The following is a 24,968-nucleotide window of genomic DNA, read 5'->3' on the forward strand; positions in this document are numbered from 1 at the left end:
CAACTATTCTGTGACTGCAGAAATTGTGATGCTTATAGTGGTGGATTAGTTAAAATCTGATTTCACAGCCATTATTTAGATCAGCTCACCACAGACTTATTTAATAAAGACATCGGTTACTGAGTCCTTCAGACCAGAAAGGCCCAGTTTCAATTTAGGGCCCATACTGGACCTGGTATTGGGAAATGAGCCCGGCCACGTGATCAAAGTTTCAACAAGGGAACATTTTGGAACAGTGAACATAATTCTGTAAGTCTTAAGCTATTTATATGAGCAGTCTTCATGTGAAAGTACTAAACTGGGGAAAGGCTACCTACCACAATATTAGGCAGGAAGTGTGGAAATTATATCGAAGGTGGCTGTTTGAGGGTAAATCCACATCTGGCATCTGGGATCTTTTAAAGGGCAGTGGATTAGGAGTTCAGACCCAACATGTTCCTATGAAAATGAAGGATAGGAATGGCAGAATTTAGGAATCTTGGGGAGGTGATGGCCTGGTGGTATTATCACTCAACTGTTATTCCAGAGACCCAGGTAATGTTCTCGGGACCCAGGTTCAAATCCTGCCATGGCAGATGGTGGAATTTGAATGAAAAAATTGTCTGGAATTAAGGATTTAACGATGACCATGAATATTTGCTGATTATCAGGGAAAAAAAAATCATTTGGGTCACTGATGTCCTTTAGGGTAGGAAACTGCCATCCTTACCTCAAAATAACACAGTGTGGAGCTGGGTGAACACAGCAGGCCAGGCAGCATCAGAGGAGCAAGAAAATTGATGCTTCAGGTCAGGACCCTCCTTCAGAAATGGGGGGGGGGGGGGTGGGGGAGTGCGGGGGGTTCTGAAATAAAGAGTGGGTCCGAGGAAGGTAGGTGGGGTGGTGATAGGTGAGCACAGGTAGGCAATGGTGGGGGCTAGTCAGTGAGGTGGGAGGAGTGGATAGGTGGGAGAGAAGACAGACAGGCCTAGGAGGTGGATATGAGAGGGTGGGTTGGTCAGGGGTGGGGAGATTTTGAAAATAGTAAAGTCCACATTGAGACCATTGGGTTGTAGGCTCCCAAGGCAGAATATGAGGTGCTGCTCTGGTGGAAACCCAGAAACCGGAAGAGCTTCAACATCTCCCCACCCCAGACTTCATGCCACGACCTACCCACCCTCTCATCCCTGCCTCCTTGACCTGATTGTCTTTTCTCCTACCTATCCGCTCCTCCCACCTCACTGACCAATCCCCACCACTGCCTACCTGCACTCACCCATCACCATTCTTCCTATGTTCCCTAGCCAACACCCCTCTCCTCTCTTTATTTCAGAGCCCCCTGCCCCTCCCCCATTTCTGAAGAAGGGTCCTGACCCAAAACATCAAGCTTTCCTGTTCCTCTGAAGCTGCCTGTCCTGCTGTGCTCCTCCAGATCCTCACTGTGTTAGTTCAGACTCCGGCAGTTCTTACTATCTCTGCCATCCTTACGTGGTCTGACCTACATGTGACTCCAGACCCACAGCAATGTGGTTGTTTCCTAACTGTCCGCTGGGCAATAAATGTTGGCCTAGCCAGCGACACCCTCATCCCATGAATGAATAAAGAAACAAAAACTGACTGAAGAACCTGATGGGATCTATCCCAGAATGCTGCTGAGGGAGGCAGGTGAGAAAATTTCTGGGTCCTCGTACAAAATCTTTCTATGCTCTTTAGTTACAGGAGCAGCCCCAGAGCCCTGAAGAATAGCAACAGGGATGAGCTGGGAAATTATCGGCCGGTGAGTTTTACATTAGTGGTAGGGAAATTATTGGAGAACATTGCGGGGGGACCTGATAGAAGCTCACAAAATTATGAGAGGGCATAGAGAGCCTCCAACTATCCATCTTTTTGTCCAAGGGCAGAAATATCTAGGGGAAGTAAGTTTAAAGAAAAATGTGGTGAATTTAGAGGAGATGAAATAAGGCAAGAGTTGTTCCCTGACGCAAGAGCTTGCAAGTGCCTGGAATGCGCTGACAGAGGTGTTGATAAAGACTGATACAATAACAATGTTTAAAAGGCAGACAGATAGTTGAATAGGCAAGAAATAGAGGGATATGGGCTGTGTAAAAAGATTTTTAGTTTAGAAAGGCATCACGTACAGTCTTAGTGGGCCAAAGGGTCTGTTCCTGCACTGTACTGTTCTTTGTTCAACTCCTGCTGTGCTGAAACAACTAGTACTTCAGCTGAGTTTATTGCATTTCTGGCTGGATTGCTGACCGTCTAATGACAGGTAGCAAGGATAAGGCAGGACTGAGTACTGATGTGCTCTGGAATTGAATATTTTAGCAGTTACTGACAAAGAATGACTATTGGGTGATGCAGAGGGTGTGGCACTTGAGGATCAGTCATGTCGTCGTGTTAAAAGGTGGATAATAAGACGTCAACTTGATAAAATAAATTGATTGTTAATATATTTTTAAATTTGGGCTAGGCTGACTCAGTGGCTGAAAAGGAATCCTTTCGAATTTGTTGGCATTCTTGCAGCAATGTTGCTGCCATGTTGCTATCGCCTCCTCGAAAAGGCAGTTACTGTAAAACAGAAATAATTGTTGCCAAGCAATTTCTTTGCATGTATCAAGAGAGGAGCTCTCTGCGTTGGATGGGAGTGCTTCTGGCTTCTGTAATAATCCACTAGCAAGCTGTGCCACTCAGATTCATGCTGTCTAATATATCAGATCGCTGAATCCAACGGCAGATAATTCTCTAACAATTCAGCATTGAGCTACACAATGTGATACTCCCAAGGATTAGCATATGGCACACAATGCTTTTTGCCCATTGGGACTGAGTGCAATGAGTCAATTCTATCATCAATGGTTCGGGCTCACTTGAATTGCTGAAATGGGACTCCAGCTGACTGACTGCCAGGCACTGTTCGCTCTTAGGTTTGTGGCAACAGGCAGTTTCTTTCAAAACAAAAGTTGTTTGTACTTATACAGCAGCTTTCACGGCCTCAGGTTGTTGCAACGAGATTTTCAGCTAGCTGATGAAGCTGGTTTTGATGCGGCGTCAAGTAAATGCAGCAGGCAATTTGCATGTCCCAATCTCCCGCAAACAGGAATGTGACCATGACTGTATCAGACATTGCAATTTATTAAAGGATTAATGGTGGCCAAGAGGTCAAACCTGGGACCTAAAATATACAAAATGTGTACCATTAGGAGGCATCAGCAGCAACACCACCATCTCAGATTGCCATCACTCCCTCGACTGAGTACTGACAAGTGATAACGGGAACTGCAGATGCTGGAGAATCCAAGATAACAAAGTGTGAAGCTGGATGAACACAGCAGGCCAAACAGCATCTCAGGAGCACAAAAGCTGACGTTTCTGGCCTAGACCCCTCTCTGATGAGTACTGACAAGGTTCTGTTCGCAAAACCTCGTAAAAACTGGAAAAACTGGTCTGATACAACGAGGTGTAGAGCTGGATGAACACAGCAGGCCAAGCAACATCAGAGGAGCAGGAAGGCTGATGTTTTGGGCCTAGGCGCTTCCTACTATCTCTGGCAAACTGGTCTGACTTGATTTATACAGTTAAAAAAAAGAGCGCCAGTATGTTCATTTCCAGCAGTTACTTTTGTTAAAAATAAAACTGTTCTTTATCCCCCCTCCAGGCAGCAGCACCATCAAGTGACAGCCCTATCTCTTACATGGTCTGGTATTCTACACAGTAGGAGAATTAACACTCTACCCTGGCCCAATACCTGACCAAGAACGCAACAATGATTACGCACCACTCTCTGAGGGACTAATGGGATTAATTATTGTCCAAAATCCGTGACGGTGACAGGTTGTAATTCTGGCACATTTGTTAGTAGGATTGCAATTATATCTTGGATCTGTAGGAGTGATAGGGCACTTGGAAATAAATGTGCTCCATCAACTGAAACAATGACGGGATCCACGGCAGAAAAGGAAGACATGCTTACACTCTAATGCCTGAGGTAGTTCCACGACAATGTTGGTGTATGGCAGAACTGGAACTCCAGGTCTGTGATTACGCTCCTGTGTATGTTGAACATGGGATCTGGGCTGGCACTTCAATGTTGAAGGATTGGAGAGATAACAAAGTGTGGAGCCCTCTTCTGAAGAAGGGTCCCGACCCAAAACGTCAGCTTCCCTGCTTCTCTGATGCTGCCTGGCCTCCTGAGTTCCTCCAGCTCCACACAATACATTATGTCTGACTCCAGAATTGGCAGTCCTAACTATCTCAGGATTTGAGAGAAACATGTTTTCTTCAAGACCCCATTTGCTTTGAGCATGGACCCTGAACTTCCCATGGAAAACGTTGTTCTTGATTTCCTGAACAAAACATCTCCCTCAACCAGCAGCAGTAGAGCTACATCCTACGGACAGTTGTAAATGTGTGTGGAAATTCATTGGTGTGTCCTTTCCATGCACTGCAGGAATGACTGCATCTCAAAGAGATTAAAACCACAGCTGGACTTTACCAGAAATGGACTAAGTGTCCAATTTTGTCAAGTTTCACAGAGGGTTTCCTCTTTGTTTGAGACCTAACAAGGTTTCTCTCAATAGTTCTCGACTAACTTCATTACCTATGCACCCTGCCCCTGTGGATCCTGCTTGTCCTAGCTTCTGCCTGTATTTAGTCCAGCTGCAATAAACAATTGCACAATTTGTAAGTGTATTACTATTTGAGAAGCAAGCTACACAGGTTACCTGACCTCAGCCTCAATATCCGGTAGAGCTCAACATGTTCTTATTGTTAAACGATCACATTTCCAGAAGCCTACGAACATTCAAAAAATATTCACTTTTATTCAACCAAAGTGATCAACGAACAAACACAACCTGCATTTGCCTCTGGGATGAGACAGAAACTACTGGTCTTTCAAACAGCAAATCGAAAGGAAATGGATGATCTCATCTACTGTGCACCAGTTAAGTCCAGTCAGGCTTGTTACTGCTGCGCCCTCTCATGTGAAAGGGGGCTTTCCTGCTGTTTAATGTCCCCATCATCCACTTCAGAAGGGTGCTGTTACTCTGCCAGTGATTCATCCCTCACATCCCCTTGTTGCCTGCTCCAGTTCCACATATGCTGATTATGTGGCACATTCCATCTGGAGCGTAGTGCAAAGTTCTGAGACAGATCCAAGCATCGCAACCTTCCTAATGTTTGGTCTGCAACGACCCTGGTGGGGTCATTGTGTCTAAAGTACAGCAATCAGATCATTGGGCTGCTTTCTCATGAGATAGCTAGCAATGAGAGACAGAGAGAGAGCGCAAACTGGTGGTGGTGTAACTTTAGGGCAACCAAACCTCATGTGAGGGGAAGAGGGAAGAGACCTTTTTACTAAACTCAGCCTGTTAGCTTCACTGTTTCACAAAACAACTGTCCCAACAATGAAGCTAAATGAACCCTCTCAGTGGATCTACACTCAGTCTCAGTCAGAGGATTCTTCAATGGAATTCAGCAGCGAAGATCACAGAGGATAGGTCCTTGCATCCTAGTGCCTGCAGTCACCATACTCCCAGAAGATCACGGAGCTGCTTATTGAGCCTCTCTTCATAGATAAAATGCTCCACCCCAGTGAAGATGACATTTGGTATGCTTAATCATTGAGATATGGGAATTGGGGGGTCATGTTCCAGCTGTACAGGACATTGGCTCGGCCACTTTTGGAATACTGCATTATATTCTGGTCTACTTGCTATTGGAAGGATGTTGTTAAACTTGAAAGGGTTCTGAAAAGATTTACAAGGACGTTGTCAGGGTTGGAGGGTTTGAGCTATAGGAGGAGGGTTTGAGCTATAGGAAGAGGCTGAATAGACTGGGGCTATTTTCACTGGAGCATCAGAGGCTGAGGGGTGACCTTAAAGAGGTTCATAAAATCATAAAGGGCATGGATAGAATGAACAAACAAAAGTCTTTCTCCCCAAGCTAGGGGAATCCAAAACTAGGGTTTAAGTTGAGAGGGGAAAGATTTAAAAAGGGCCAAGGGGAATCTTATTCATGTGAAGGGTGGTATGTGTTTGGAACGAACTGCCAGAGGAAGTGGGTAGAATAACAATATTTAAAAAGCATCTGGATAGATACACAAATAGGGAAGGTTTAGAGTGATATAGGCCAAATGCTGGGACGTGGGATGAGATTAATTTAGGATATCTGGTCGATATGGACAGGTTGGCCCCAAGGGTCTGTTTCTGTGCTGTACAGATCTGACTCTAACATTCTGGGGAATCTCCTTTGCATTCCCTCCAGTGCAACCACATCCTTCATCGTATGGTGAGCAGAACTGTACATAGTACTCCAGCAGTGGTCTAGCCAAAGCTCTGCACAGTTGCAAAATTATGAAATCAGGGATGAACACAGCAGCCAAGCAGCAACAGAGGAGCAGGAAAGCTGACCTTCAGAAATGGTGGAGGGTGGAGAGGGTTCTGAAATAAATAGGGAGAGAGAGGGGGAGGCAGATAGAAGATGGATAGAGGGGAAGATAGGTGGAGAGGAGACAGACCGGTCAAAGAGGTGGGGATAGAGCCAGGAAAGGTAAGTGCAGGTGGGGAGGTAGGGAGGGGATAGGTCAGTCCAGGGAGGACGGACAGGTCAAGGGGGCGGGATGAAGCTAGTCGGTAGGAGATGGGGGTGGGACTTGAGGTGGGAGGAAGGGATAGGTGGAAGGAAGGACAGGTGAGGGAGGTGGAGACGCACTAGGCTGGTTTTAGGGTGTTGTAGGGGGAGGGGAGATTCTGAAGCTTGTGAAGTCCACATTGATACCATTGGGCTGCAGGGTTCCCAAGCGGAATATGAGTTGCTGTTCCTGCAGCCTTCGGGTGGCATCATTGTGGCACTGCAGGCGGCCCAGGATGGACATGTCGTCTAAAGAATGGGAGGGGAAGTTGAAATGGTTCACGTCTGGGAGGTGCAGTTGTTTAGTGTGAACCGAGCATAGGTGTTCTGCAAAGCAGTCCCCAAGCCTCCGCTTAGTTTCCCCGATGTAGAGGAGGCCACAACAGGAACAGCTGATGCAGTATACCACATTGGCAGATGTGCATGTGAACATCTGCTTGATGTGGGAAGTGTTCTTGGGACCTGTGGTGGGGGTGAGGGGGGAGGCGTAGGGGCAAGTGTAGCACTTCATGCAGTTGCAGGGGAAAGTGCCAGGTGTGGTGGGGTTGGAGGGGAGTGTGGAGCGGACAAGGGAGTGGTCCCTCCGGAAAACAGCTAAGTGTGGGGAAAGAAAAATGTCTTTGGTAGTGGGGTCGGATTACAGACAGCGCAAGTGTTGGAGGATGGTGCATTGGATTCGGAGGTTGGTGGGGTGGTTTGTGAGGACGAGGGGGATTCTGTTTTGGTTTTTATTGCGGGGTGGGGGTGTGAGGGATGAGTTGCAGGAAATGCGGGAGACACGGTCGAGGGCATTCTCAACCACTGTGGGGGGATGTTGCAGTCCTTGAAAAATGAGGGCATCTGAGATGTACAGGAGTGGAATGCCTCATCCTGGGAGCAGATGAGGCAGAGGCGAAGGAATTGGGAATAGGGGATAGCATTTTTGCTGCAAGGTGGGTGGGAGGAGGTGTATTCTAGGTAGCTGTAGGAGTTGGTGGGCTTGAAATGGATATCGATTTCTAGATGATTGCTGGAGATGGAGACAAAGAGGTCCAGGAAGGTGAGGGAGGTGTTAGAGATAGTCCAGGTGAACTTAAGGTTGGAGTGGAAGGTGTTGGTGAAGTGGATGAACTGTTCAAGCTCCTCTGGGGAGCAAGAGGCGGCGCCGATACAGTCATCAATGTAACGGAGGAAGAGGTGGGGCTTAAGGCCAGTGTAGGTACCAAAGAGGGATTGTTCCTTGTAACCTACAAACAGGCAGGCATAGCTTGGGCCCATGCGTGTACTGGTCGGGTCTGTGAGACAGGAAGAAGCAGAGGGCGTTTAGACCATCTGTATGGGGAATACAGGTATACAAGGACTGGACGTCTATGGTGAAAATGAGGTGTTGGGACCGGGGAATTGGAAGTTCTGGAGGAGGTGGAGGGTGTGGGTGGTGTTACAGATGTAGGTAGGGAGTTCCTGGGTCAAGGGGGAGAAAATGGAGTTCAAATAGGTGGAGATGAGTTCGGTGGGGCAGGAGCAGGTGGAGACAATGGGTTGACCAGGGCAGTCAGGTTTGTGTATTTTGGGAAGGAGATAGAAGTGGGCGGTGCGTGGTTGGAGAACAATGAGGTTGGAGGCTGTGGGTAGGAGGTCACCTGAAGTGATGAGGTTGTGGATGGTTCGGGAGATGATGGTTTGGTGCTCAGGGGTGGGGTCATGATCAAGGGGGCGGTAGGAGGAGGTGTCGGAGAGTTGGTGTCTGACCTCAGCAATGTAGAGGTCAGTGTGCCATACTACAACTGTGCCTCCCTTGTCTGTGGTGAGGTTGGGATTGGAGCGGAGGGCTGCACGTTCTGCGGGGGAAGAAGTTGGAGTGGGTGTGGGGGGTGGAGAGGTTGAGGCGATTGATGTCACAACGGCAGTTGGAGATGAAGAGGTCAATTACAACTGATAAAGGCAAGCATCCCATGTACTTTCTTAAACTACACTATTAATCTGTCCTGCCACCTTCAGGGATCTGTGGGTAGGCACCTCAAAGATCCTCTGTTCTTCCGAGCATCCTAGTGTCTTGCCATTCATCGAGTACTCCTTTGTCTCATACTGTCTTCAAAACTGCATCACCTCACATTTATCAGCATTAATCTGCCCACTTGACCACTCTGTTTATATCCTCCTGTAACCCAACATCTTCCTCCACACTGTCAATCATGCAACCATCTTTAAGCCATCCACAGATTTACTTATCATCCTACCCTCATTCTCATCCACAGCACTTGTTGTTTGTGATACTGACAAGGGACTGAGCACTGATCCCTGTGGTACTTCACTGCACACTGGGCTCCAGTCACACAAACGGCCTTCTCCCACCAGCCTCAGACTCCTGTCATTCAGCCAATTTCAGATCCAGCTCACCAGGTTACCCTGGATCCCATGAGTTTTAGCTTCTTTATCGGCTTCCCAAGTCAGAATTTGCCAAAGGCTTTAGCCAAAATCCACGTAAATAACAAACTGCCCTACACTCATTCAAACATTCTGCCACCTCCTCCAAAAATTCATTGGCATGACCTCATTCTGATAAAGCCATACTGATTATTCCTGATCAAGCTTTGCCTGTCTAAGTAGAAATTAATGTCTTCCTTCATTTTTTTTTAAAACAATAGTTTCTCTACCATTAAGAATTGGCTCCCTGGTCTATTGCTACCACCTTCCTTTTAAACTGGAAACACTTTAACTTTCTTCAGCTCTCTTATGGCCCGGGGTGATTTAAAATTTTGGGTTAGGGCCCCTGTAATTTCCTCCTCTGTCTCCCACAACAGCAAGGATCACAATTCATGTTGTCCACTTTTAAATTTGCTACAATCTCCTCTCTTCTTACATCAATTTGTCACTTACAATCAGATAATCATTACATCCCAACAGTGTGGAAGCAGGCCACTCAGCCCATCAAGCCCATGCTGACCCTCTAAAGAGCCCACCCAGCCCCACCCCCATTGCTGTAACCCTGCATTTCCCATGACTAATCCACCCAACCTTCACACCCCTGGACACCAAGGGCAATTTAGCACGGCCAATCCACCTGACCTGCACAGCTTTGGACTGTGGGAGGAAACTGGAGCAGACACCAGGAGAACTGGAAATTCCCTACAGACAGTCACTCGAGGATGGAATCGAACCCAGGTCCCTGGCACTGTGAGGCAGCAGGGGGAGAGAGAGAGAGGGGTGGAGGGAGGGAGGGAGGGGAAAGAAGACAGCTGGCGGTGGCCTAATGGGAGGGTCACCACGCCTCAGGCAAGGGGAAGAGGTTGAGCAGGCAGGACCTTAATATTGACCTCAGACAGTACCAGAACCGAACCCAAACTTCATTCTATGTTGCCAACCAGCCAGCCATCCAGCCAATTGGGCCACGTCTCCTTTTAACCATCCTCACAAGGCATTCAGCCCCTGACGGTTTAGTGTAATTCTCCGTACAACAAGACATGGAGAACTCAGGCAGGAATGCCAACATGGGACTATTACTGAGACGAATGCAGTACAAGTCATGTCATGCAAAAATCGAGCAGGAGCTAATTAGTGATGAATGATGAGTGCTACCTTGTCCCGCACTCCCCACACCTGCAAAGTTAAAGGGCAACATTGCATGGAATAGTACATTGACAACTCCTTCCAGCTAGTTTCTGGGAGTGCCCAGCAGCAATTCAGTTCTTTCCCAACAGCACACACTGCAGATGGACGGCAGGAAGGGAAGACACAAAAGGCTAGGGCCAACAAAGGCTGGAGAATTTGTAACTCTGATGTGAAGGTTTACAAATTAGAATTGTTGGCACAAGGCCTGTCAGATAAGCCTTCTGCTCCACCCGTTCTACACAGTAAACCTCATGTCATTGACCAAAATCTTGTTGGTTGCCTAACAGTTTGTGGTTTGTACATCGTAAATTAGTCAACATCGCTGCACAGAAGTGGATATGTATATTTGGTTATAAAGCTACATCATATAAACACAATGGCGTGTCATTCCTATTCTGCTTTCAATGCAGATATTTAACCATCTGAGTTTGGACTTGTCAAGAGTTAGGAAATTCATGCTTATTCTTTATTAACACAGCACACAGGGCTTCAAATAGTTGATTCTGAATGAGTTTTGATGACCAGGGTGAGGATGCTAAAACCTCCTCTCTCCTTATGTCAATCTGTTCAAGAGCTGTAGCGTCTTCAATCAGTTAGCCACTTATGAACATGCAATCATAAAATCCCGACAGTCTGGAAGCAGGCCATTCAGCCCATGAAGTCCACACTGACCCTCCAAAGAGGAGGCCACCCAGTCCCACATCCCCCACACCCCCACCTCATCTCCATGGTTGGTCACAACAAACACTTTAAACTCTTTTCTGTACACCGCTACATCATACTTAAATTAACAAAGTGTCACATTTCAATTCAGGAGTGAGAGACAGTGAAATGTGTATGGTGGGGGGTGGAGTGGTGGTAAATGGGAGAGAGGGGTTGGGGAGGAGACAGAGGTCAGGGAGAGAGATTGCAGGAGTGGGGGTTGGGGAAGGAGGGGGTGGGAAAAGAAAGGGGTGAAGGGCAGCGAGAGAGATGGGAGGTAGTGCGAGTGAGGGAAAAAGACTGAGGCCCGAAAAGACAGGGGTGGGGTGGTGGTGGTGAAGAAAAAGAGACGGGAGATAGTGGGAGGAAAAGAGACAGAGGCAGAGACTGGGAAGAGAGATGCTGCCTGGCTCGCTGTGTTCTTCCAGCCTCCTGTTTGTCTACCAGTGTTAAAAATTGCAGCAGTTTTACATGTTCACACTCAGTAAGTCACGCCTCACACTCAAAAGGCGCAAACAACAAAAATCACCTGGGTACATCCTGTCCCACTGGCAGAGATGGCTGGATGGTGGTATACGGTGGGAGTTGCCGAGAGTCCTCAGCATTGCCTCGAAACCCCAAGAAGCTTGATGCCATCAGGTTAAACATGGGCACGGAAGCCTCTACCTGATTATCACATACTATGCTCCCTTGGCTAATAATTCAATACTCTCCATGTTCAGCATCATTTGTTGGAAATACAGAGGGTAACAAAAGCCAGGGATGTGCTCTGGGTGGAGGATTTCAATGTCCACCACCAAGAGTGGCTCAACAGCGACATGGAATTCCCTAATTACACCGACAGTGTAGGTATACCAAACTTGATTGCAGCTCACCACCACCTTCAAGGGCAACTGGGAGTGGGCGATAAACACTGCCCACATGAATGAATAATTCGTTTTAAAAATGGTTTGAAACTAATTGGAAGATTTGGGTCATTGTATTTTAAGATTTTGGCTGGAAGGAATTAAAAGCCACTTGGATTATGTTCAAGAGACAGTAGGAACTGCAGATGCAAGAGAATCCGAGATAACAAGGTGTAGAGCTGGATGAACACAGAAAACTGAAGGAGGGTCTAGGCCCGAAACATCAGCTTTCCTGCTCCTCTGATGCTGCTTGGCTTCCTGTGTTCATCCAGCTCTAAACCTTGTTATCTTGGATTTTGTTCAAGATGGACTGATGGTCTTTTGCATTAAAATCTTCATTCATCGGTTGCTTCAGTGGGAGTTTGTTGGTTTCCCCAGTAACCGACTGCAACTTTTCCTAAACTAGTTCAGATCTAACAGTTTAATTGATTGTTGGGTAACTAATTTTATGAGGGAGTCAATTTAGCTCAGCTGGCTGGATGGTTGGTTTGTAAACTAATAGGACACCAACAGCATGGGGTCAATTCCTGACCTATTGAGGTTACTATGAAGGACTCCCATTCTCAACCTCTCCCTTCACCTGAGACATGGTGACCCTTAGGTTAAAACATTATCTCTTTTTATTGAGAGAGAGCAGCCCAATGATCTGGTTTTTTTTTTCTATTCATTCACGGGAAGAGGGCATCACTGGCTAGGCAGCATTTATTGTCCATCCCTAATTGCCCAGAGGCAACCACATTGCTGTGGGTCTGGAGTCACATGTAGGCCAGACCAGGTAAGGATGGTAGTTTCCTTCCCTGAAGGATATTAGTGAACCAGATGGGTTTCTTCAACAATCGACAATGGATTCATGGTCATCATTCGATTCTTAATCCCAGCTATTTTATTGGATTCAAATTCCACCATCTGCTGTGGTCGGGATTCAAACATGGATCCCTCGAATGTTATCTGGGTCTCTGGGTTAACAGTCCAGTGATTATACTACTAGGATGCTGCCTCCGCTGAATTTCATGAAATGCAAGTTGTTGACTACAAGAAGATTTTGATTTTCTATAATGGTTAAGATGTTTGGGTTGGTATTTGAAGACTAACATTTGTGACATGAAATCTTACTTTTGATATCAAGATTGATTTGCAAATGTTTATTGTTCATTCTGACTTCAGTTTCCAGCCTTGTTTTATCCTCTAAGATTGGGACTGACCTTTGGAAAGGCTATCAAGATCTGCTTGCTCAAAGTGTTGCAGTTTGTTAGAAAGACATCATTCAAACTCATGTACGTTTATTATTACTGACAATTTGTACAAAAGGCAATGAAATGTCTTGCTGTTGCTGTTTAGCTTTCTTAAAAACAGTGATCTGTACGTAAATAACCATGAAAGTCTTAAAAAGATATGTGGTATGTTCACAGAATCCAAAAGGAGGCCCTTCAGCCAATCATTTCTGCACCAGCTCTCCAAGCGAGCAATTCACTTAGTGTCTCTTTCTCTAAAAATGTCTCTGCATATCTTGTCTTTGAGGGAGTTTCTCTTTGTATACAAAGCACGAAGAGTACTCAATGTTGTGACTTAGCCTGTCAGTTCCTTTGCTTTGTGGTTTGCAAGCTGATCTGATAGAAATCTGTTGCAATGCTGTAATGTCTGAATCACAACTTATAATGTTTTGAACAAACCTCGCTGAGTGATTGATTAGGATCATTAACACGACAATGGACACTTCATTCTGTCTATGAGGGTGGTTGAAAGAGTTGAATTGCAATGCAGAAGGAGGATCAAGCTTGCGGAGGTTCAGAGTTACAATAACATAACTGGCACAGAACCCAAATCAAATATTCGGAAGCTCTGTTCCCAGATCTGAGATCAATCTTGACAAGATGAATCGAGTCTATGCATTGCAACATAGCTGAAAATAGTTTCTCAATCTCTTCAGACAACTTGAGGTCACACTTGGTTTCCATTTTCATGACTATGATGAACAATCATCATTTGGCGTTACTGTCATTCAGGGTAACAATGCAGATGGCAGCTTAATTCAAACGTTATCTTCATATCAAAGAAAGAGAGGCACAATAGGGACATGCAGATTGTGCAATATGGCAGTCTGGTTAAATTCCAAATAAATCCACCATGGGCACATTCGCAAGACAGGCTAATTCCAGCCAAAAGATCAAGTCCAGTTTTCAATAAAAAAGAAAGCAACGAAGATTTAAAACTAGCAAGGCTCTCATTCACCTCATTATTTAATACTGCCTAGTTGACATTTCAGCTCAATTACACAAACCATTTCTTCCAACTTCTCCTGACAGTATTGACTGCCAAGACTTTGGAGCTAAGCCTTTCGGTAAATGTAGAAATTATTGCAGTGATTGGTTGACGGGTAACGACTGAGATGAATGATGGATTCCAACTCAGCTACACATGCATTCATTCTACAGTATGAAGATTGTGAAGTCATGTACTACTTATAAAAAGATTTGTTATTATATAGCACTTTACTAGTCCATGTGTCAAGCCAGCCTCATGTACAGAGAATGGCCATGTAGAAAAATGTAAAATTATCCAGATTGACAGTAAGAATTTTTTTTTTAAAGAAAGCAGTATGTTGTTTAAATGGAAGGAGATGCCAGAACCCAGATGTAGAGGAATCAAAGTTCCCTGCTAAATGAATCATTAAAAATTTGGCATGCAGGTGATTAAGAAAGCACATCTGCCTTCATCGTTGAGGCAGTTACTGCACAGTCCATGGTGGGTGGGTGGGGGAAAACAGAGGGAACTCAGTCTCTATAAGAATTTACAATTGTTTAAGAGAGAAAAAATTACTGCAGATGCTGGAATCTGAACTGAAAACAACAAATGCTGGAGATCACAGCAGATGGGATAGCAATCATGGTTGTTACGATCGCCAGCACTTGTTGCTTTCTTTACAATTGTTAACTTGTCTGGACTAAAATGTTGATGGTCTAATTCAGGAGGGAAGTATACACTAAATGGCAGAGCCTTTAGAAGCATCAACGTACAGAGGGATCAAGGCATGCAGGTTGCAAGTGGCAACATAAGTGGATAAGGTGGTGAAGGTGGCATTTGGCATGCTTGCCAAATGGGCAACTGGTTGGGCATCGAGGATAAAAACTGGCAAATCATGTTGCAGCTGCATAGATCTTTAGTTGGGCCATATTTGGAATACTGTGGACAGTTCTGGTTGCCACAAAATCAGAAGGATGAAGCAGCTTTGGAGAGGATACAGAAAAGTTTTTTTTTCCCTGGATTGGAGGTTAATAGCTGTGAGGACAGTTTGGAAATACTCAGTTTGCTTTCACTTGAATGGCAGAGATTAAATGGTGACCTGATAGAGGCTCAGAGATAGTAAGAACTGCCGATGCTGGAGTCAGAGATAACACAGTGTGGAACTGGAGGAGCACAGCGGGCCAGGCAGCATCAGAGGAGCAGGAAAGCTGATGTTTCGGGTCGGGACCTGGCAGCAGCAGAGGAGCACCTCATAGAAGTTCACCAGATTCTGAGAGGATTGGACAGAACAGATAGTCCGATTCTTTTTCCAGGGTAAAAATATCAATTACAATGGGGCAGAGGTTGAAGATAAAAGGGGAAAGTGTGAAAGGAGAGGCACGTTTATTATTGTTTATACAGAGCATGGTAAGTGCCTGGAATGTATTGCCAAAAGAGGTAGTAGAAAAAAATACAGTAGCAATGCTTAAGAGACATCTTGACAAATACATGAAAAGGCAGGGCACAGAGGGATACAGACTACATAAAGGCTAACGGTGTTTTAGTTTAGAAAGGAGTCATGTGTTGATGCAGTTGTGGTTGGCCAATCTGTTCCTGTGCTATAATTTAAAAAGTGAAAGGTATTAGATGGGCTATCAGTACTTAAAATTTGATAATGCTTCTCTCTCAGCTCTGATGCCTTGATGAACAATGAAGACAGACAAAAATGGAAACTGCACAGGCACTGACAAGTATCTTTCAATTTCCCATGGATTTGGACACGGTGCAGAAGAAGTGGACAACTGCAAGCGTTGTGCCATTGTTTAATGAAGTGATAAAACATCTGCAGTTCCCATTATCTCTAATACAATTACAGACCAGTCAGTTTAACCACAGCAGTAAGGAAATTTCTGGAGTCAATTATTTGGGATAAAATTAATAGCCACATCGATAAATTCAGATTAATTTGGAAGAGTCAGCATGGATTGGAGGAGATAATATTCTGTCTGACTTGTTGGAGTTTTTTTTAAAGGATTAATGGACAGGGTTGATGAAGGGAAGGCTGTTGGTGTGGTGCACATAGACTTCTAAAATGTGGTCGATACAGTATCATACAAAATACCCGAGGATAGGTTATGGAATTGGTTATTGGTTATGGGATAAACAGGACTGCAACAACATGAATACAAAATTGGCAGAGGACAGGAAATAAGAATCTGAGACTGGTCAGTGGACTGGAAACATTAACTGTGTTTTCTCTCTTCAGATGCTGCCAGACTGGCTCAGTTTCTCTAGCTCTTTTCATTTTTGCTTCAGATTTCCAGCAGTTCATTGCTTGATGTTAGAAAGTAATGATTAATAGGTACTTTTTCAGGCTGGAGGAAAGTGTGTAGTGGAGTTCCCCAGGGGTTAGTATTGAAAACCTTGTTTTTCCTGATATATATAGACAACATTGATCATGGTGCGCAGGGGACCATTTAGACATTTGCGAAACAAAAACATGTATGAATTGTAAACTGTGGGGAGGACACCATAGGGCTTCAAATTGTCACTGATAAATTGGTGAAATGGGTGGCTAGACAATGAAATTCAATGCAGAGAATTGAGAGTGATAAATTTCACGATAAAGACTATGGACAATCCGTAAGAATAATATCCTTTATTTAGAAGAGTGTACAGGAGCAGAGACCTGGGTTTTATATGTGCACAATTCATAAAAAGGTGGGAGGATTGGTAAACAGAGCTGCTAAAATAGCACACAGTGTTCTCGGTTTCAGCTAGAGGGAACAGTGTGCAAGAACAGGTATAGCTGAAGGAACACAGCAGGCCAGGCAGCAGAGGAGCAGGAAAGCTGCCATTTCGGGCCTAGACCCTTCTTCACTTTCTGATATCCTTCTTCACATCCAGCTCCACACTGTTATATCAGACTCCAGCATCAGCAGTTCTTACTAGCTCTCACAAGAGCAGGTACGTTTTGCTGAACTTAAGGATAGATTAGCTAAACCTCAACTGAAATATTACGAACATTTCTGAGCACCAGAAAGCAAAGCTGTGAATACACTGACCACTGCGTAGGAGAGGTTTACAAGAACTGTTCTGGAGAGATAAGAAACTGGAACTTGAGGATGGATTGGAGAAGTAATTATCTGGATATCTTGAAGAGGTGAAGGTTCAGGGGAAATTTTCAGATGTTTGCCAAATGGACGGCAGAGTTGGGAAAAAGGATTGAGAACCAAAGGGCACAGTTTTAAGTCGTTTTACGAAAGGAGGAAATGAAAGGCGAGCAAAAGCTTTCCACATCGCAAGTCTTGGGGATACAGAATGCACTCCTTAGATGGAAGAAGGTTCAAGTGAAGCATTCAAAAGAGGGTTAGATGGTTATTTAAGAAGGTTATGAGGGAAAAGGCACGAGGTCAAAATGTTCGGAGGACTGAGGTAGACACCATGGGCCAAATGACTTCCTTCTACACCATAACAATTTGGTGATTCTGAACATCGCTGTTTATTGTAAAGGAAAGGGAATATAAAACAGGCATGCTTTGCTACAGTCGTATTAGTGAGACCACATCCAGGGCACTTCCTAAAATTTTGATCTCCTTATGTGTGAAGGGATACAAGTGTATTTGAGGCATTTCAGAGAAAGTTCACTCAGCTGTTACCTTGAATGTGGGTGTTTGCCTTACCTTATGCAGAAAGGCTTACGCAGCATGCGCCTACATCCATCTGATTTTTAGGAAAATGAGAAGTGATCTTATTGAATCGTACAAGATCCTGAGGGGACTTGACAGGGTGAATCCTGAAAAGGTGTTTGAGCCCCATGAGAGACATTAAAATGAAGGGATCACCCATTCAAGACAGAAATCCTTTCTCTGAAGGTTCTTGAGTGTTTGAACTCTCTTCATGAAAGAACAATGGAAGCAGGATTGTTGAATATTGTTAAGGCAGCAGTAGATGGACTCTTGATGAACAAGGGTGCTAAAGGAATGGATAGAGACATTGAGTTGAGATCTCAATCAGATCAGCTGCATTCTCATTTAATGGCCGCACAGGCTGGATTACCTTCCTCATGCTCCCATCACGTTTGCATGAGTGCCGTTACTGTTCTTGTTTGGATAATCGCATGCTAAGCAAGATATCAAAAAAAAACTGGACAAACATCAACTACTTATGACTTATGCATATTGTCAATATCGTAGGCCCTTGCCTGTTTGTATTCGCTTCTAATTCTAATGCCAACTCGATCTTCCCATACTCTTTTGAAAATCTCTCAACAAGCTTACGGAACGAAGGTATCAGAAATGATGTCTTTAAGTCAATAAAATAATTCACTCTAACATGGAGACAAAACAATTTCCCCACCGAAGTGGGGAAGGATAGTCCATTAAAAAAGGCATAATTGTCTTAAAATTAAAGCCGGCTTACTTAGAAGGACATAAGAACTCAGAGCAGGAGTAGGCCATCCAGTCCCTCGAGCCTGCCCCGCCATTTAATAAGATCACGGCTGATCTCTTTGAGACTCAGCTCCACTTACCTGCCCACTCACCATACCCTTAATTCCTTTACTGTTCAAAAATGTATCCAGCCTTGCCTTAAAAACATTCTGAGAGGTAGCTTCAACTGCTTCACTGGGCACGGAATTCCACAGATTCACAACCCTTTGGGTGAAGAAGTTCCTCCTGATCTCAGTCCTACATCCACTTCCCTTTATTTTGAGGCGATGCCCTCTAGTCCCAGTTTCACCTGCTAGGGGAAACAACCTCCCTGCCTCCACCTTATAAGGGCAGTGAATATTTGAAACTTTCTCCTCAAATTTTACAGATGTTGCAAAAAGTGAAATTTCCAAGACTAACGAACATTTATTTTTCTCTTAGATAAAGGTAGCAATTGATCAAAGCAAGTTGATAGTTAATAGAAGTTACTAGTTTGCAATAATATTTCATCAGGCCTGGCTCATCCCAATCTTCCAGAAGCTGTGAGTGATATTTATAGCAGAGATACTGATAGTACAAAAAGTGAGAGGTTGGAAAAAAATCCCTTTATACTAAAGGGTTACGAGAACATGGAATAAATTAGCACCATAGTGTGCTGGGAAGCTATGAACCATGACCATATTTAAGAGGATTGCTACCCATATGTGGTTGCTCTTCAAAACATCAAGCTGTCTCAAACATTCTGCAAGAAACTAAATACTTTTCATGTGTGGTAATGCAGACAAGCAATAAACAAAGTCAAAAATGCAATAATTGGGAGAAAAGTGATTAGGCAGCAACAGTTAAGCAACTATCTTTCATCACTCAGTTATCCCAAAAGCAGATGAGAATTTAAACTTATCTTCAAATCAATTCAAGAATTAGCATTGTGCATAAACCAAACCAATGGTGAGAAGGAGGAGTTTCAAGCTAAAAAAATTGCTGAAAATCTAAAATTTAAATAGAATTTCTGGAAAACAAGGGGAACTTCAGCCAAAATTGTTAGTGAGTGTTTATTTTCTAACTACTGATAAACGCTGTTGTGTTTTACCAATATGATATGTTTTAAATATAGAGATTGGGGGTTAAAAATCACCATGGGAATTTTCTAAATCCTACACAACATTGACAAACACAGCAGAGAAACAATGCAAGACTGTCCAATGTAAAATTTTCACGGAGTTGGAGAGATTCCATAGAATCATAGAAACCTTACTGTGTGGAAGCAGACCCTTTGACCTATCGAGCCCACTATGACCCTCTGAAAAACATCCCATCCAATCCAACCCCTACCCTATCACCCTCCATCTCCCATGGCTTATCCCACTCAGCCTGCACAACCCTGGACACTATGGGGCTATCTCACATGGCCAATCCCCCCACCCTACACATCATTGGACTGTGGGAGGAAACCTATGCAGACAGAGGGAAGAAGACACAGGAGGGTGGAATCAAACCAGAGTCCCTGGCTCCACTGCAGAGATCAAGTGTATCCTAGTCCACTGTAGTTTTCAGGGAATCAAGAAGCATAGTGTGGATGACACAACCTTTTGAAAGTAAATTCAAAAAGGTTTTATCTATGCTTACCATGCCAACCTATGCCCTTCCTCCTACTCCACATTTTTTGAGGCAGAGTTTTCTTCTGCTTAGGTTAAGATGTTTTCCCACTAATCTTTGCAGCCCACATTGAATTTTCTGGGCTGTTCCTAGAAGAAAGAATCGCGGCTATCCTCAATCGGCTTTCTGTTATGTGACCACAAAATCTCGGTCCCTGTTACTCATATAAACATTTTGACAGAAAACAGAATTTAGACAATTGGACATTACTGACCACCACTTACACTTCCTCGTAATAAAGCAGCTCCTTTGTATTCATTTTTGTTGGGCTTCAAGCTTGCCGATCACAAATTTGTGGCGACCACGGCAGTTGAGTATCTGTAAAAAGCCAGACAATAGCACCTCATATTTTCTGTAAGTCACCTTAGCCCCAATATTTATTTAACAGGACAGGTTTCAAAGACCATTTATGTTTTAATTACTTTCCAGAACTATGTGCAGGTGTAAGCTAGTCCCTCCTTATAGGAAGTCAATAAAAGAAAACACCTGATTCCTGGACCCCATTTGATCAATTCTCCATGCTATATTTTTTTTAAAAAACATGTAAAAATGCCTATCATGTTCATATATTCATGGGTGTATGAAGCAGACGTTACACAACACAAAACTGAAAAAAATTAAAAAGAGACAAGTGCAGTATAAAACACAGATCCAGGCAAACTGGAAAGTTAGAATCACCAAAGGATAACAAAACACGTTCAGAGCTATCGAAAGGGATATTAAAGTTACCTCCTTTTTTTAAAAAGATTATATTAGAAAAAGAGCGGGTGGTCAGCGATGAATTGGCCCCCCTGAAAATAATGGTGCTGTTAATTGGGGTGGGATGGTGGCTCAGTGGTTAGCACTTCTGCCTCACAGTGCCAGGGATCCGGGTTCAGTTCCACCCTCAGGCGACTGTCTGTGTGGAGTTTGCACATTCTCCCTGTGTCTGCGTGGGTTTCCTCTGGGTGCTCCTGTTTCCTCCCACAGTCCAAAGATGTGCAGGCTAGGTGGGTTAGCCATGGGAGAATGCATGGTTACAGGAACAGGGTGGGGGAATAGGTCTGAGTGGGATGCTCTTTGGAGAGGCGGTGTTGACTTGTTGGGCCAAATGGCCTGTTTACACACTGTAGAGATTCTAAAAATTAAAATCACAGGACAACTTGTAATGTCAAGTAGAGAATGCATATGATAGACAGAGCAAAACAATTCTACAGCCAATGGATCATATCCAAGCTCAGGTAGGTGGAATTTCCATCATGGCCACCACCTCTGAAACAAAGCAACCTAAATGCCAACCTTTAGCCAACTGGATTCACTCCACGTGATATCAAGAAAAGCTGAAGACCATATAGATACTGCAAAGGCAATGGGCTCTGATAACATTCTGACAATCACACCGACATTCCGTACTCCAGAAATAACTGCCCTCCTTGCCAAGCCATTCCGGTACAGCTGCAAGACTGGCAACACACAGGCAATTATCTAAGTATAATCGTATAATCCAAGTATGTTCTCATCACAAGCAGCAGCCCGGCCAATTACCATGCCATTAGTCTATTCTCGACCATCAGAAAAATAATTAATGGAAGGGGTCATCAAATAGCACATACTCATCAATACCCTGCCCACTGTCACTCAGTTTTACCAAAGCTGATCAGTTTCCTGACTTTGTTACAACCTTGGTTCATCTCATTTGTCCATTCTTGAACCACAAAAGGTGAGGTGAGAGCTAACGGCCCTTGAAATCCATGCCACATTTGACAATGTGTGTAATCAAGGAGTCCGAGCAATGCTGGAATCAATGGGAGTCAATCAATCAATGGGAACATCTCCATTGCACTGGCTGGAGTTATCCCTAGTGCTACAATTAAGTCTGGAGTAGCACACCAATTCCTTTCTAGTCCCATTCCTCCACCTGTTGAAACAATTTTGATATTTCACCAAAATGATGACATTGCCAATTTTGTTTTAGTCTTTCAAGGAATTTGGGCATCACTGGCTAGGCCCAAACTTATTGCCACACCTGAATTACTCTGCAGAAGGTGGTGGTGAACTGTTTTCTTGAACTGCTGGAGTCGGAGTGTAGAGGCACTAACAGTTATGTTAGGAAGGGAGTTCCAGCATTTTATAATGCTGTGAGCAAAGGACTGCTGGTAAAGTTCCAAACCAAGATGATTGTGGGGTTTGGAGAAGACAATATAGATGGTGGTGTTCCTAAGAATCTGGTGCTCTTCTCCTTCTAGGAATACTTATGTTCAAAGGGCACTTGGTAAAGTCCACCCTATCAGTGTGCTAACTAAAGCCGAAACTCATGGCCAAATTATCGATCTGTCCAGGATCTGGAGCAGACTTTTAAGATTAAAACCAGATATTTTAGGAGTCAAATTAGAGCACACCTCTATACACAAGGTTAGGCTTTTCTTTCCAAACAGCAAATTAATGCTAGACCAATTGTTGACAGTAAATCAGACACTGATTAAAACAAAGGGATGTCCAAAGGAAATTCAGGACAAAAATAGCTCTGTTGGAAATCAGAGATCAGTAACAATCTCACAAAAGGGTGGAATGGTGTAACAGACTCAAGGAAGTAAAATAGTCTACTCCAGTTCCCACATTGTCATGTTATTAAATTACATATTTAAGTTACGCTCACCCCCTCCCCACCAAAGTCAAACATTTTTCCCCATTTAAACTTTCATTTCTAACAAAAAAAACACATTTTCTGCTATTACTTTTGGAATTGTCTCTGATGCCCCAGAAATTATCTACATATGAGTTTTAAATTAGACAGTTCTACATGTTCATAGATTTTTTTCAACAGTCCAAGTAAAGACAATTGTTTTGCAAATTGGCTGTGAATATGCTGACATTTGTTCAATTCCCTCCACGTGGTGTTCTCAGCTAAAAACCAAACCACAAAATCAGATAGAAACTAAATGACACAATTCTAAAGGAAAGCTCAGACTATGTGTGTGTGCATGTGCGTGTCAGCAGGTCAATGCGAAAGGTTGTTAGAAATAAAGAAGGGTCTAGGCCAGAAACATTAGCTTTCCTGCTCCTCTGCTGCTGCTTGGCCTGCTGTGTTCATCCAGCTCTACACCTTGTTATCTCAGATTCTCCAGCATCAGCAGTTCCTACTATCTCTAGAAAATTAATGTGATCCTTGTCATTATTAAAAACAAAAAGGCGTCAGGTACAAAAGCAAGGAAGTTACAGTGAACCTTTTATAAAACATGAAGAGATGGCAGGAGGAGAAGCTTGTTCAAGTTTTGGGGATCATATTTGAGGAAGGATGTCGTGGCTTTATAAAGGATGGGCAAGATTTCTGCCAGAGTAGTGCTGGAGATGAGGGAATACAATCAGATAGAGGGGCTGGAGAAGATGGGGTTGTTCTTATAACAGTGAATAGTGTGACAGAGGTTGGCAAGAGAGGAAACAGCCACATTACAAAAGAACCAGAGGTAACACAAGGCTCTACACCTTGTTATTTCAGATTCTCCAGCATCGGCAGTTCCTACTATCTCTGTAACACAAGGAACCCTTTTTTGTTTTAAAAAAGCACAAATAATTGTTTTGATCTGGAACAAGTTTCCTGAAAGGCAGAAGAAGCAAATTCAGTAATAACTTTTAAGGGGATTTGGACTTCTTTATCAGCAGGGCAGGGAAGAGAGCGGGTTGGAAGGTTAGGGTCTAATCATGGGCGTGGGAATGATTAACTGGCTCTATCAATGAGCACTAAGCGATGGGGTAAATGCTTTCCTTCTGCACAATATCTTTCAGAGATTTCACGATCACCTGGAAGTTATTTAAAAATGACTCATACAAAAGTTTCATGTTACAATGGTCTTTTTTAAAAAACAGTTGACGACCGAGCAAATGATGTTCCAGAATGCGACGTAGTTCAGCAAATTCAGCAGTTTTTAGCCAAAGTTTGCCTCAAAAGTGTTCCGATTTGTGAAGAAGTGACTCACGAGGGTGGGCTAGCAGTGACTCAGACAACCATGACAATTTTAAACAGGGTGTGCACAGAATAATCCAGTTTGTCGGTGTGACTTTCGTGACAGTCTGCGTGGATTAGTTTACCTAAAGTGAAAACAAGGAATGCTGAAAATCACAGTGGGTCAGGCAACATCGACAGACAGACAGAGAGAGAGAGAAAGCTAACGTTTCAACATTTAGACAACTCTTCATCAGAGCTGACATGAAATGTAGAGGATGCAGCATTTACACTATAGGTGTGGGGGTGGGGAGGTGCTGGGGGGAGAAAGGTGTTGATAGAGCAGATTAAGTGACTGGAATGCATGAATGGCAGAACAATGGTGTGTCTAACTGTTCGACTGGAAAGAACAGACAGTCCCACTGGAATTGGGTTGGGGGGGAGTACGGTGGGAAGAGAGGAGAGAGACGCTGTGACAAAGCACGTAACAATTAAGCTAAAAGAAAGGGAAGAAATGAGAGTTGGTTCACAAAGTTGAAGGTGTTGAACTCGATATTGAGGCCAGAAGGCTGTAAGGTGCCCAGTCTGAACCATTTTCACCATGGACGTCCAGTCCCTATACATCTGTATTCCACATGCAGATGGCCTCAAGGCCCTCCGCTTCATCCTGTCCCGCAGGCCCGACCAATCCCCCTCCACCGACACCCTCATCCGCCTAGCCGAACTCGTCCTCACCCTCAACAACTTCTCTTTCGATTCCTCCCGCTTCCAACAGACAAAGGGGGTGGCCATGGGTACTCGCATGGGCCCAAGCTATGCCTGCCTCTTTGTAGGTTATGTGGAACAGTCCCTCTTCCACACCTACACAGGCCCCAAACCCCATCTCTTCCTCCGTTACATTGATGACTGTATCGGCGCCGCCTCTTACTCCCCAGAGGA

The 24,968-nt window shown here is 44.1% G+C and overlaps 2 long non-coding RNA genes across 5 annotated transcripts in view; one reads left to right on the forward strand and one right to left on the reverse strand.

Moving 5' to 3' along the window:
- Nucleotides 1-24,968, reverse strand: part of LOC125459247 (uncharacterized) — a 104,171-nt gene that overhangs the window by 53,321 nt on the left and 25,882 nt on the right. For all 3 annotated transcript variants that reach the window (XR_009446827.1, XR_009446826.1, XR_007248990.2), the window contains exon 2: nucleotides 20,335-20,428. This is a non-coding gene — a long non-coding RNA (uncharacterized LOC125459247). The remainder of the gene's footprint in view (nucleotides 1-20,334; nucleotides 20,429-24,968) is intronic.
- Nucleotides 1-24,968, forward strand: part of LOC125459249 (uncharacterized) — a 33,745-nt gene that overhangs the window by 703 nt on the left and 8,074 nt on the right. The window contains exons 2-3 of one of the 2 annotated variants that reach the window (XR_007248991.2): nucleotides 1,693-1,756; nucleotides 12,969-13,078. This is a non-coding gene — a long non-coding RNA (uncharacterized LOC125459249). The remainder of the gene's footprint in view (nucleotides 1-1,692; nucleotides 1,757-12,968; nucleotides 13,079-24,968) is intronic. The other variant, XR_007248992.2, reaches the window with a different exon arrangement.

Source organism: Stegostoma tigrinum, chromosome 17 (genome assembly GCF_030684315.1).
Source record: "Stegostoma tigrinum isolate sSteTig4 chromosome 17, sSteTig4.hap1, whole genome shotgun sequence".
Classification (NCBI taxonomy): domain Eukaryota; kingdom Metazoa; phylum Chordata; class Chondrichthyes; order Orectolobiformes; family Stegostomatidae; genus Stegostoma; species Stegostoma tigrinum.